This window comes from Triturus cristatus, chromosome 3_1 (genome assembly GCF_964204655.1).
Source record: "Triturus cristatus chromosome 3_1, aTriCri1.1, whole genome shotgun sequence".
In the NCBI taxonomy this organism is placed as follows: Eukaryota; Metazoa; Chordata; class Amphibia; order Caudata; family Salamandridae; genus Triturus; species Triturus cristatus.
The window spans coordinates 714,271,520-714,283,750 of NC_140583.1; the positions used below are offsets into that span (position 1 = coordinate 714,271,520).

Sequence of the window (12,231 nt, forward strand, 5' to 3'; positions counted from 1 at the left end):
GTCGCCGAATGGATGAACATCAGCCGCCTGAAGTTGAACACGGACAAGACAGAAGTCCTCATCCTGGGACCGTCGCCCTCCGCATGGGATGACTCCTGGTGGTCCCCGGCACTAGGCACCGCACCCAAACCAACGGACCACGCACGCAACTTGGGCGTCATCCTGGACTCCTCCCTATCGATGACCAGACAAGTCAACGCCGTCTCCTCAGCTTGCTTCCACAACCTTCGCATGCTCTGCAAGATCTTCCGATGTATCCCGACCGACACCAGGAAGACAGTCACCCAGGCCCTCGTCACCAGCAGACTTGACTATGGAAACACCCTCTACGCCGGTACAACAGCCAAGCTTCAGAAAAGACTTCAACGTATCCAGAACGCCTCCGCCCGACTCATCCTGGATGTCCCCCGACGCAGCCACATCTCGAGCCACCTAAGAGACCTGCACTGGCTCCCTGTCAACAAGAGGATCACGTTCAGACTCCTCACCCACGCACACAAATCCCTCCGCGACCTGGGCCCAAGATACATCAACGACCGACTGACCTTCTACACGCCCACCCGCCAGCTACGATCCGCGAACCTCGCCCTCGCCGTCGTCCCCCGCATCCAGAGGACCACCGCCGGAGGAAGATCCTTCTCCTACCTGGCGGCTAAGTCATGGAACTCCCTGCCCGTCCACCTGCGACTGACCCAGGACCACCTCGCCTTCAGGAGACAGCTCAAGACCTGGCTGTTCGAGCAGTAGCAGCCCCCCTCCCCCAAGCGCCTTGAGACCCTTCCGGGTGAGTAGTGCGCGATATAAATTTCATGATTGATTGATTGATTGATTGTGGGATTTAATAAAAAATGCACTATAGAGTGCATCTTAGAGATGCTACCTGAAAAACGACCTAAGTCTAGTGTGCTGGCTGAGTGGCTGCTTACCGGCTGCCACCACCAGACATGTTTCTGGACCCCTGGGTCGAGAGCCTGCCGCTCTCTGGGTCCTGAAACAATGCACATCCTGGTACGAGGTGCCAAGCTGCCTCCCCCAGGATGGGCAGGGTCCATGAAGGGGAAGCTTCAAAGGCCTGCCACCTTTGTAAGCTACCCCAGCCATTTGCTGCTCCTAGCAACTGCCCTCCCACACCGGTTCGGACCCCGATCGGCAGGAAAACCAAGTTAGGAGGAGAGATGTGCCCACCTTTGCCAACCCCACCCCTCAGGTGGGGAAGGCGAGGTGAATCACAACTCTCAGTCCCCGCCATCTTGCAGATGGGGGACCCAGCCAACCAGAGTGAAGCTTATGCCCCCTTCCCACTGAAGGGTGGCATAATAGGGGGTGTACCCACCCCAAGGAAGAGACCCATTGGTCCCGATCTGTGCCTACCTGTAACACCCCTAAATCTAGTATTTAGGGGCAACCTTGAACCTTCCCTCCACAGACAAGAAGAGAGGAGTAGAAGGACTGAAGAAGCTGTGCTAAACTAAGAAGAGGAGGACACCCACTGACTTGGCCCCAGCCCTACTGACCTGTCCCTACCTCGAACCTGCTCCAGCAAAATCGTTCTCCAGCCAGCAGCCCGCTAGAACCCAGAGGACCTGCCCTGCCTTCCTAAACCAAGACTATGTGTCCTGTGAGCACCGGATTGGCTCACCCACAGACTCTGGCTCCTGCCAAATCCACAAGCCTGCACCAGATGCCCATGGCCCGAGTTCGAGTGGCCCAACACCACGACGAGGTGTTCCCGGCAAACCTGACCTGAGATCTGGTGATCTCTGACCTACTTCGAATCTCCAATCGACAACTGCAGACCCTTCCTGAAGGATCCCGCTACTGTGACCAGAGCTGGTAAGAAAAACCTAACGCCTAAAGACCCCCCTGCACCAGACGTCCCACGGCCTTGGGTGGCCCAACCAGATGTGTCCCAGCATCCGCAGGCATCCCAACTTCCCCCTCCTACCGGTGGTCGCCTCCAGAAGATCTTTGATCCCGAGCTTGCACTGTTTGTTGGAACTGGAGAACCCCCACTGAAATCTACAGGTCACCCAATACTAAACCAGCACCCTTCACCCAGCCACCCCTGTGCTGCTGTGGGTGCACCCTGCGTGCTAAATCAGATCCCCCTTTGCCCTGAGCCTAACACCAGGAGCATTGCTCCCACAACCTTGTGGCCTGCTCGTGAACAGCCACCAACTGGATAACTTTGGGCCTCAGCACTCTGCACCTGGCTGCCCTAGTGCCACTGAGAGTGCTTTGAGAGTGCATCCTTGACCCTTGGGTAACCCTGGTTCTAACCCCAGAAACGCAACTCTCACAACTAAGTACTTATCTGTAAACCAATAATTCCATTTCCTCCCATAGGATTGCCTTGACTTATTTTCTTTGAAAATTGTTCTAAGTGTGGAGTTGGTTTGTATGGAACTCTAAGAAACTGGAAATGTACAAAAACTGATTTACTTACCTTTTTTCTAGGAAGTGTCCCAGTGTGATATCTAGGAATATCACACTGAGTAGAATAAGTAACTTAAAAATTAACCTGCAAAGTAATCAAAAGTAATCCAACAGTAATTTCAACTATATTCAAAGTATTTACAAACCTGTAACAAAGTAATTTTCATTCAGAGGCTTGTATTGTTTAACCTGCCTTGAAAAATACCATTTACACTTACCTGTGCCAGGCTTGCTTGGTTCTAGAAAATAAATATAACTAAATAATATTTGTATATACAAACAAATTGGTCTGAGTTTAGTCTTTAAGTGTGTGACAGCATTTCTTGCCTGAGTGTGTACAATAAATGCTTAACATTACCCTTTGCTAAAGCCTTACTGCTCGCCCACACTAACAGAAATAGAGAGTAAGGTATTATCTACTTTTACCTCTGCCTACCTTTGGGGTTTCACTGGACTCTGTGCACACTATAACTTACTTTGGTATAGTATATACAGAGCCAGCTTCCTACAGTACTGTGTCACCTTCTGCTAATGTGACGTATATATTTCCTGATGTCCCTGCGATGACGCGTATCACTGGGTTCGTTGTGTTCACACGTGTATGTAAATGTTTGGAAGGTATCATGTCTGCTTGTGCGGAGCATAAAATATTTTTACGTCCCTGTGTCCAATGTGTACTTGAGAAGTCTGGGCGAATCAAGTCCCAGAATCGGTTAACTCGTTCTGCAAAATCTGGAATGTATGTTCTGCCAAAATGTAGGAATCTCAATATGGATTGTAATCTTTTCAATGTCCTATCTCAGAAAAAGAACATTGAGGTGGGGAATTATTTTTTTTAAATTGAATTTGTTGCCCATGTGAGCAAATCCTAAACTGATATGATCCACTCTTGTCAAGTGTTCCATGAGGTCATCAGATATATGTCATTGACATGGGACAATGCCTGTTTTTCAAAACTTTGTAGTAGCTCTGTTACTCTGGTTGAAAGCAGCCTAGGGCTATTCTCATATCCCTGGGGCAATCAACAGAAATGTCTCTGAGAGCCTAGTGCTAAAAAGGCTGTCAGATGTCTGCTTCCAGGTGCTATATTCTGGCAGAAAAATCCATTAGATATATCAAGTGTTGTTTTGTATTTCTTCCACACAATGTTTTTCATTAGTGCGGCAGTGTGTGCATTCTGTACTGAAATGTGCGAGTAGCTGTATTTAAGTGTCTGTAATCTAATACTGGATGATATGAATGGTCTGGTTTCATTACGGCAAACAATAGATAATTCATAGAGGAGTTGCAACTTTCTATGACCCCTTGGTATTCAAGTTGTTCTAGGATTTCCCTAAATTGTTTTTTAGATTCATATTTAATTGGGTATTGTTGTTGAGGTTGTGGTGTCGTTCTCAATGGGATCTCATGATAAAGGGAGCAGTCATCCCACCCCACATGGTTGCGGTATGATACAGGAACTAGTGCTGAAGCCCACTCTTTGGCATTCTGACTGTTTTACTGTTTCTTGAACATGGTCGGAAAAAGGAGGTAAAATTACCTTTTCCCCATTTGGACACTCCATTTCGAAACCAGGTTGCCAATCCTTTTCAGCCAAAAGAATGTTATAACCATAAGTTAAGTTCTCCCTAAAGAGAACAGTGATATTTGTGGGTATGTTCCCCTCCAATTGGAGTTGTATTTCATATAAATGATATGGGACACTTACCGTGATATCAGGTGTTTCCACTGTGATATATTCAATCAGCACTACTCCCACCAGACAATTAATAAGGTTCTGGCACACTATTGTGACTTCTGCCGCGTTCTCCAGCATTGTCACTACCCATTCCCTGCTCAGAAGCAGAGTCCTCAATATCTGGGACATGCCTGACCTTAAATCCGGCTACCTTCTTTTCAAATTGAGACTTGGAAGGCTTTGGTTTATCTTTCTGTTTGATTTCAGATGAACATTTTGAGTCCTTCTTTGGTTTCCCGTGCACCTCTGATCTGCTTTCTGACTGTCAAACTCTCTCCAAATCTTTATTGGATGACCCCATGCAAGGAACGAGATGAGAGTGTATCAGTATCCTGGTACTTGTCAGGCAGCCTATTATTATCACGATTTTGAAGATTATATTGTTTTTCACTGGCTTTCCGTTGAGGAGACCCATCCTGTGATTTCGTCTTGTCTTTATTTTATTTGGTTTTGTCCCGCTTATTTGTTGAAGATTCAGGTGCTTGCTTAGAGTTATCCTTTTTCATAATTACTCTTCAATTGTGGTTTATCAGGTCTGGCTCCCAAATTATCTCTACCTAGCGTAGCATAGGCTTCTTCCATAATTTTAGTTAATATGCGCTCTTCTCTTTGCAGGAGTAAAATCCTGTACACACTGGCATATCGCCAATGCTGCTGCTTCCCCTTCATGTTGCTTAACATAATGGCAGATACTGTGACAAAATTGCCATCAGTTTTATCCCCAAGTCCAGGGCAGTTGCTGCCCTATAATCATTCTGGAGCTATTTCAGCACTTCGGGTAAAAAAAAACAGACAGACAGACAGACTCCTGCACTGGAAAGTGAAGACGATGAGGTGTATCTGTTTACACGGCCCTAACTGCCCCCAAAACAACTGAAACGGCTGAAAACGGCTGTCGAATCTGAACCGGTGCGCGGCCTGGAAGTACAGATGCGCGAAGCCCGCGACCCCGGTGTTGCACTCCTGGACGGCGCAGGGACTGGACGGCTAAGGGAGCCCTTCCCTTTCCCTGAGGGTACTGAGCGGCAGACAAACTTCGCTCCCCGACCTGTTCTGCAATGTGCCCTTGAACTGCACGTTACCCGGAGGGGGTAAGGAAGAGCGGCAGAAATCGACTGGTGTTCAATCCCGGATCGCTGCTTACGATCTCCCTGTGACATATTTGCGGGAGTGAGGGACGGGGAACATCCGCGGTCCGTGGCTCCTGCAACAGCGCACTACCCATGAAGTAATCCACGGCCTGCCAGCGGGCGACACGAGGAGGCTTGAGCTTGCTGCTTCCTCTCTGGATGCTTTTAAATATATAGTTGGCTATGCACAACCGGGGATCCCCCTAGAAGAGGCAAATATTCTCATGTTCACAGTGCAACACATAGCAGGACAAGATGTATGCTGTGCGTCTCTGCCGGTGACTGTCACATGGGGTTTGCGGTGTGAGAACTGAAGGCGCGGTGCACTAGAGCGACTGGAGCTGAGGCAGGAGTTGCGCAGCTAAAATTCAGCACCTTTCCTCTTTGCTCTGTGCCTACTCGTGCGTCGGCAGGCCTCACATTGAATGCACTGATTGAGACACCTGTAGCTGAAAAGACTGCTTGTACACGCTTCTGGACCATGAGGTGCGCTCGTGCTGCGTGATGCAACATGGCGACCTTGTTGGCGGTAACAATGGCGTACTGAGATATGGAGCAGGGCCTACTATCACCATAAGATGGAGTAACCTGTCCGACACACGATAGCTGGCCAGCCCATCGCTGTCCTTCACCATTTTTATAAGTGTGCAAAGCTGAGTTCCCCCAGTCACTGCTGCAGGGTGTCATTGTCCATGCCGTACCAAGAGGTGAGGAATCCTGGTTCATGAGAAGTTGCGCTCTGACGAGACAATTGATTGCCCACGGTGCTGAAACAATGGGGAAGCCTGACAGAAATCACCCTACACTCCATTTTGACCACTCGAAAAAGGTGGCAGATAGCAGTGGGGCAGAACAGACGCCCACGACTAATGCCAGCTCCGCTACCGCTGTGGACTTTCTATACATGTTCACAACGATCCAAGCAACACTGACCATGGGAAAATTGACTCTTTAACCTATAGAGTCGATCGTATGTCTAAAAGACTGGATAGGCACACAGAGCGGATCGATGTGGCAGAAAGGCGAATCTCAGATGCGGAAGATACGCCGCGTCAAACCAAAACTAAACAGGAGAAGACCGACAAGGCGCTTGCAACTCTAATGGCGAGATCTGAAGATTTAGAAGCGAGATCCCGCCGTAATAACCTGCACAGTATGGGAATTACGGAATTGACAAACACGGGCAATATGGAGCGCTACATCGAGACCCTGCTGGTGACACTGTTTGGAAAGGAAACTTTCTCAGAGGTTTTCATCATCGAGCGTGCACACAGGTCACTTGCTCCACCACCACCTCCTGGACGAAGGCCGCACCCGATCATAGCTAAGCTATTGAATTACAGAGATCGTGACGCGGCCCTCAGGAAAGACAGAGAGCTGGGCAACCTCATACACGATGGGATGAACATTTTCATCTACCCGGATTTCACGCAACAGGTACAGGAAGCACGGAAAACAATTGTGGCAGTTAAAAAGAAATTACGAGACCAACAAATTCCATATGCAATGATTTACCCGGGCCGTCTCCGAGTCACGGATGGGGGGAAAACTGATATTTGTCGACCCCAAAGATGTGCTCAAATTCTAACAATACAAAAGCTCTCAGGCACCACGCAGGAGAACACCCAGAAGAGAACAAGAAGAGCAGGGGAACACCTCAGACGTTGAATAATGAACGCAGCTACCGACATCTGTAAACCTATGACACACTTTTTTGTGTTTTGATGCCTGGAGCATGTACAATTTTAGGAAATCTAGATATACCATCCTATATATTTCAGGGGATAAAAAACGTATTTGTTGTATCTGTTGTTTTTTAGGTTTTAAATAAAAACAGAAATCTGAAAGAGAAGCACCGTCCTTTAGTCTATCAATTACGAAACCAATATTTTACTAAAGTAGGTCTATTAATTGACAACAGTTCAAATTAGAGAAATATTAAATTTGAATATGTAATAATGGTGCCTTTTGATATATTGCAGAGTGAAAAGTTCTCCTACACCTTGGGTTTACAGATACATAATTAAAAAAACGACAAGACATCTTACAGTTTTTTCTGACAAGGAAGCTATAGATTGAATCTTAGATAGTCATAAATATATAGACATATTTGTCTCTCCCCCCTTTTTCTTTAAAAAAACATAGAAGAGATATAATTTGGAATTGGTTTCTATTTGATTATCTTCACTCCTTTTTTGCCTGTTTCTTTATTTTTCTATCTTTTTTCTTTGATTCATGAATTCAATGTTATTTGTGATTAAAATAAGTTGTTTATTAATAGATATATCATTTAATAGCAGATAGTAACACAGTTGTTTTGTCTATACATATAAAAACAAATAATTGTTCAAAATTACGAGAATTAGTTCTAAATGCATTTTTAATCATTTTTAGGTTTATTTTGTGGCTATTCCTGACGAAGGCGTCTACAGCGCCCAAACGCGCGTCGAAGATCATACATTTGCCACTCACTGTTTTGTTATTTCTTTTAATAGGATAAATGAAATATAATAAGGATCAATTAATGTATGAATTTGACCTTTCTATTTTAGATTATTGGTGTTTTTTATTAAAATTATTAATATTTTGACATTTATAAACTGGGTCGGAACTCATTTTTGTATGTTACTAGGTTTATTGTGTTCTTACTCTTTGTCCTAGGAATTATATTTTCCATTGCTGAACCTATGACACACTCTCCATGGGATAGCCTCGTCTACGGCAGGCATGGACACCACTGATTATTTACCACAAACTTCTGGTTTGTTTTCCTGGTTCTGCATACATTTGTGGGCGAGATATATACCTATAGGGGGCAAAACTGTTAATATTACGGACACTTGTTCTGTAGTCATGACAGTGATTCGTCGCTATACTTAGCAGACTGTGTTGCATATATTACGTCTTTGAAGCGACCCCTCAGGTGACGACATCACCGTGGTGTCTGTCTGGCAGCTCCCGCCACCCTGTGTGAACCACAACTCATTATCGATTTATTGTGGGTTTGTTTGGGGGGTGGGACGGGGGACTGTTAGAAGAACTTTGGGATGGCTTTGGCAGTTGGGGTCTGCTGAAGTGGGTGGAGGAGTTCTGAGTTGAGAAATGTTAATGTGAATGCACTGACAAGCCAACCAAAACTCATGTTGACTATAATCTCTGACTGTTCTGACCAAATACTGAAATTTGCAGATCTATTATGTCTATCTGAAGATAGGTGAGAAATATATCTGCTTGACGTGGAACGTCAGAGGGCTAAACACCCCCAAAACAATTAGACAGGTATTTGCCTACTTAGACCGTCACAATATTCATGTTGCTTTCCTCCAGGAGACGCATTTGACTACAACATCTGAGGCCAAGATTGCTCTAAGATGGACTGGATACAAATTAGCCTCATCGTATTCCTCATATGCCAGAGGGGTCCTCATACTAATTAAAAAGGGCGTTTCCTTTACACCTATCAACACACACAAGGTCAAAGAAGGGCGCTGCGCCATGGTACATGGTAAACTGGATACGTCCCTGGTCACTCTGATTAACGTATATGGGCCCATAGCAGATGAACCGGAAACTTTTACACGGATCTACACAGTTATGCGTGAGTGGCCTGAGGCGGCTATTCTTTGGGGGGGAGGGGGGGGGGGGTGATCTCAATACTTACCTAGACCCACACTTAGATAAATCGAGCCTGCATGGTCTGCGTACACCCAAAATAGACCAAAGTATCAATGATGCTATGCTTGAGTTGGTCTCACCGATGTCTGGAGGCTGCGTAATAGCTTGGCCAGAGAGGGTACACACGCTACACCTATGCATGGCAGTTGGTCCCAACTGGATTATTGGCTTCTTAGAGAGAGGGCGAATGACTGGATCCTGGATGTCACTATACTCCCGCCCACACTGTCAGATCATAATCCGGTGATGCTTGCACTTCGAGTCGAGGGCAACGTCCATTGCCCCTATTCTTGGCGCATTCAGGCCCAGGCTCTCCTAGATCCCTTCTACAACGACACTATCAGACAAGCCATAGAACAATATTTTACTATTAACACTGGTACTGTGGAGAGTGCAGCTACACTGTGGGAGGCTTTTAAGGTTAATAATACATACAAGGAGAGAGGGGGTCTTAGGGAACTTTTTGAGACCTAGCATGGAAATATTCCCCAAAATTACTAGTATAAACAACACCAATATCCACGGGTCTAAAAATCAGCAAAGTTTTCTAGGACAACACAACACAATTACGGGATGACCAGAGAGTTATCTGGGCATACCTACTGGTAGGACGGATTCCCATCACTCACTGAAGTGACATGCTTCATCATCTGGGTCTCCTCCTGGTGCCACACTAGTGACGCCAAGGGCTACAACCTCTCAACTATGAGGGGGAGCTCACGGATATTTTATAAAGAATAAACTGATCCACTAGATGTGAAGGAATATTAATAATGGGGAGTGATCGACGCAGTGCGTGAACAGTGTGAAAGTGAAATATAAAATGATCTTAGAGGGAGAAATTTATTTAGTGTCCCATTAGGATCAGGTTAAAAATAGTGCAGTGACAGTTTTGACATAATAACTGTCTGTGTCAAATGGTCGACATGTTTCTGCCTACGGACTACTTCTGTCCACGGCTTTCTTCAGGACCAAACACTGTATAGATAATTACTGTGCAAAATAATGTGCCAAAATTAAGTGGAAGAAAATGTATAGTATAGTGAATAACAATCAAAAACACAGTTGGAACAAGCACAACCTTGTTACCTGGATTTATAGGTATTCAAATCCTCAGCTATACCACGGATACTGTGGGTATCTGTGAAAAAATAAAACAAACACAGAGAGGAAAATCACCTATTGTGTGTCTAGAAAACCTTACATACATCGTTAGTTTAATAAAGTACTGGTGACATAACAATTATCATCTAGTTGCTAGAATAGCAAACAAAAACTTACCCATGTACTGTGAGGAAGGCACCTCACCTGGCAACGGTTCAGGATATTGAGGACCCGCTCTGTAGGGGATACAAAGAGCAAGAAAGTGCTCAAAGTATAATTCAATCAAAAAAACTATTCTGGTCAACGAATGTCAGGCACGATAAAAAGGCCCAGCACCAGCCGGTACAAGTACTAGTATCAGCACTCATACATCTGGAGCGCATGCTCACAACTATGGAGGGATCAAAATACAATATCTTTTATAGATAGGCCCAGCACCAGCCGGTACTTGGACTAATCTCAGCACCCATACATCTGGAGCGCATGCTCACAACTATGGAGAGATCAAAATACAATGTCTTTTATAGATAGGGCAAAAGGGATTTACTCAATATCAATTAATATGCAATCCAATCCCATTAATTCAACTTATACTTATTCAACAATATTGCTTAGTAGAAAAATATCAAAAAGTCATATTCAGAGAACGACCTCTGTGGTACTCAATCCATTCGCAAAACTTATTTAACACCGGTAACTCAAATATTCAATGAGAAATCTCGTCTTGTGTAAAGCAAATCATTCTTGCCCGTTATTCAACTCAAGTGTTTTCACCCCAATATAGGAATGGGTGTTCCATCAGCTGATGTATAGTCAGAACTGCAAGACTATGAGTAGTATGCGAGGGGCAGTTTACCGAACATATAAATGATCACTAGGGAATGGTAACGTACATTTGAAGTACCATAATGGAACATCACCTATCCCCATGTTGTATAAAGGTGAGTTCTCGTTCGGGATGTAAACAGCAGCATGCTTGTAATAAAGCAGAGTCACACTCGATAAAAACTACGCAAAAGTATTTCTCAAATCACCACAGATCTCGCTTACCTATCCGTCGGTACCCCGGGTATATGTAAGAGCCAAAGGGAAGGTGCCGGCCCCACGCTCAAATCGGTCTTAAAAAAGAGACTTCCGCATCGCGCATTCATCACGTGAACAAGTCACGTGTTAATAATCAAAGTTATTAGGCTGACAAAATGTTATTAAGCTGACAAACAAATGCGTGATAGATCGCAATACTAATTATTTATGTGGTCTTCGAAGCATGATGTTAAAAATAATAAAAATACACACCAAACAATGTTATCATTTAAAGACTGCCGGGAAATGTAGTTCGGCAAACCCACACGGGTCGTTTTAAAAAAGGGGGGCGTTCTGAGAAAAAGGTTTAAAACTTTGTAGTCATCAAAAACGAAAAAAAGCAAATTGCCTGAATCGTTACCATTCCTAAGTATACATTCTCTAGGAAAAAGGTATCAAGAGAAACCAAAAACACAATTCGTTTCCGATACCTGGGAATTCTGGGAGAAGTAGTTCAACAGACATCACAGGACCAATAGAGCCAACTTATCTTATGTTAACACCCGATCTATGGATGAATACTTTTACGATCTGTAATGATATTAAAACAGCCGATCAGGAGCATATATCCATTGAGTGTCTGCTCCAAACTGGGTAAGTTCATTAAGTGCTCAAACTTCAAAAAATGGAGAACTATAAACACAACGTATTCATGTTACCAGAAACCAGAAACAAGTGTAAAGTTTCTGATGCTTAGTTGAGCAATAATTTAATACTATAACTGACATGTCCTAAAGGGAAACCCAGGGTATATCATCAGTTGAATCGTCATATCGATGATTTACTTCTAGAAAGTGTCTCGTGAGTTTGGTAGTCTGTTTTTTGCACCTAATGGTGCTTTTATGTTCAGAAATCCTAACCTTAATTTTGCGAGTAGTCATGCCGACATACTGATAATTACACGAACATTTAATGAGATATATCAGTTTGTCACTGTGACAGTTCGTAAATCTGTTTTGAATCCACGGTCTGGCAGTGCCTATGTCAATTATCAGTATGTCGGCATGACTACTCGCAAAATTAAGGTTAGGATTTCTAAACATAAAAGCACCATTAGGTGCAAAA

At 44.5% G+C, this 12,231-nt stretch overlaps 1 long non-coding RNA gene across 1 annotated transcript; it reads right to left on the reverse strand.

Moving 5' to 3' along the window:
* Positions 1–10,068: 10,068 nt before the first annotated feature.
* Positions 10,069–11,191, reverse strand: LOC146860835 (uncharacterized). The gene is made up of 3 exons (XR_014979213.1): positions 11,134–11,191; positions 10,261–10,319; positions 10,069–10,120 (listed from the first exon to the last, which is right to left on the reverse strand). It is a non-coding gene; the product is annotated as an uncharacterized LOC146860835 (long non-coding RNA).
* Between the last annotated feature and the right edge of the window lie 1,040 nt (positions 11,192–12,231).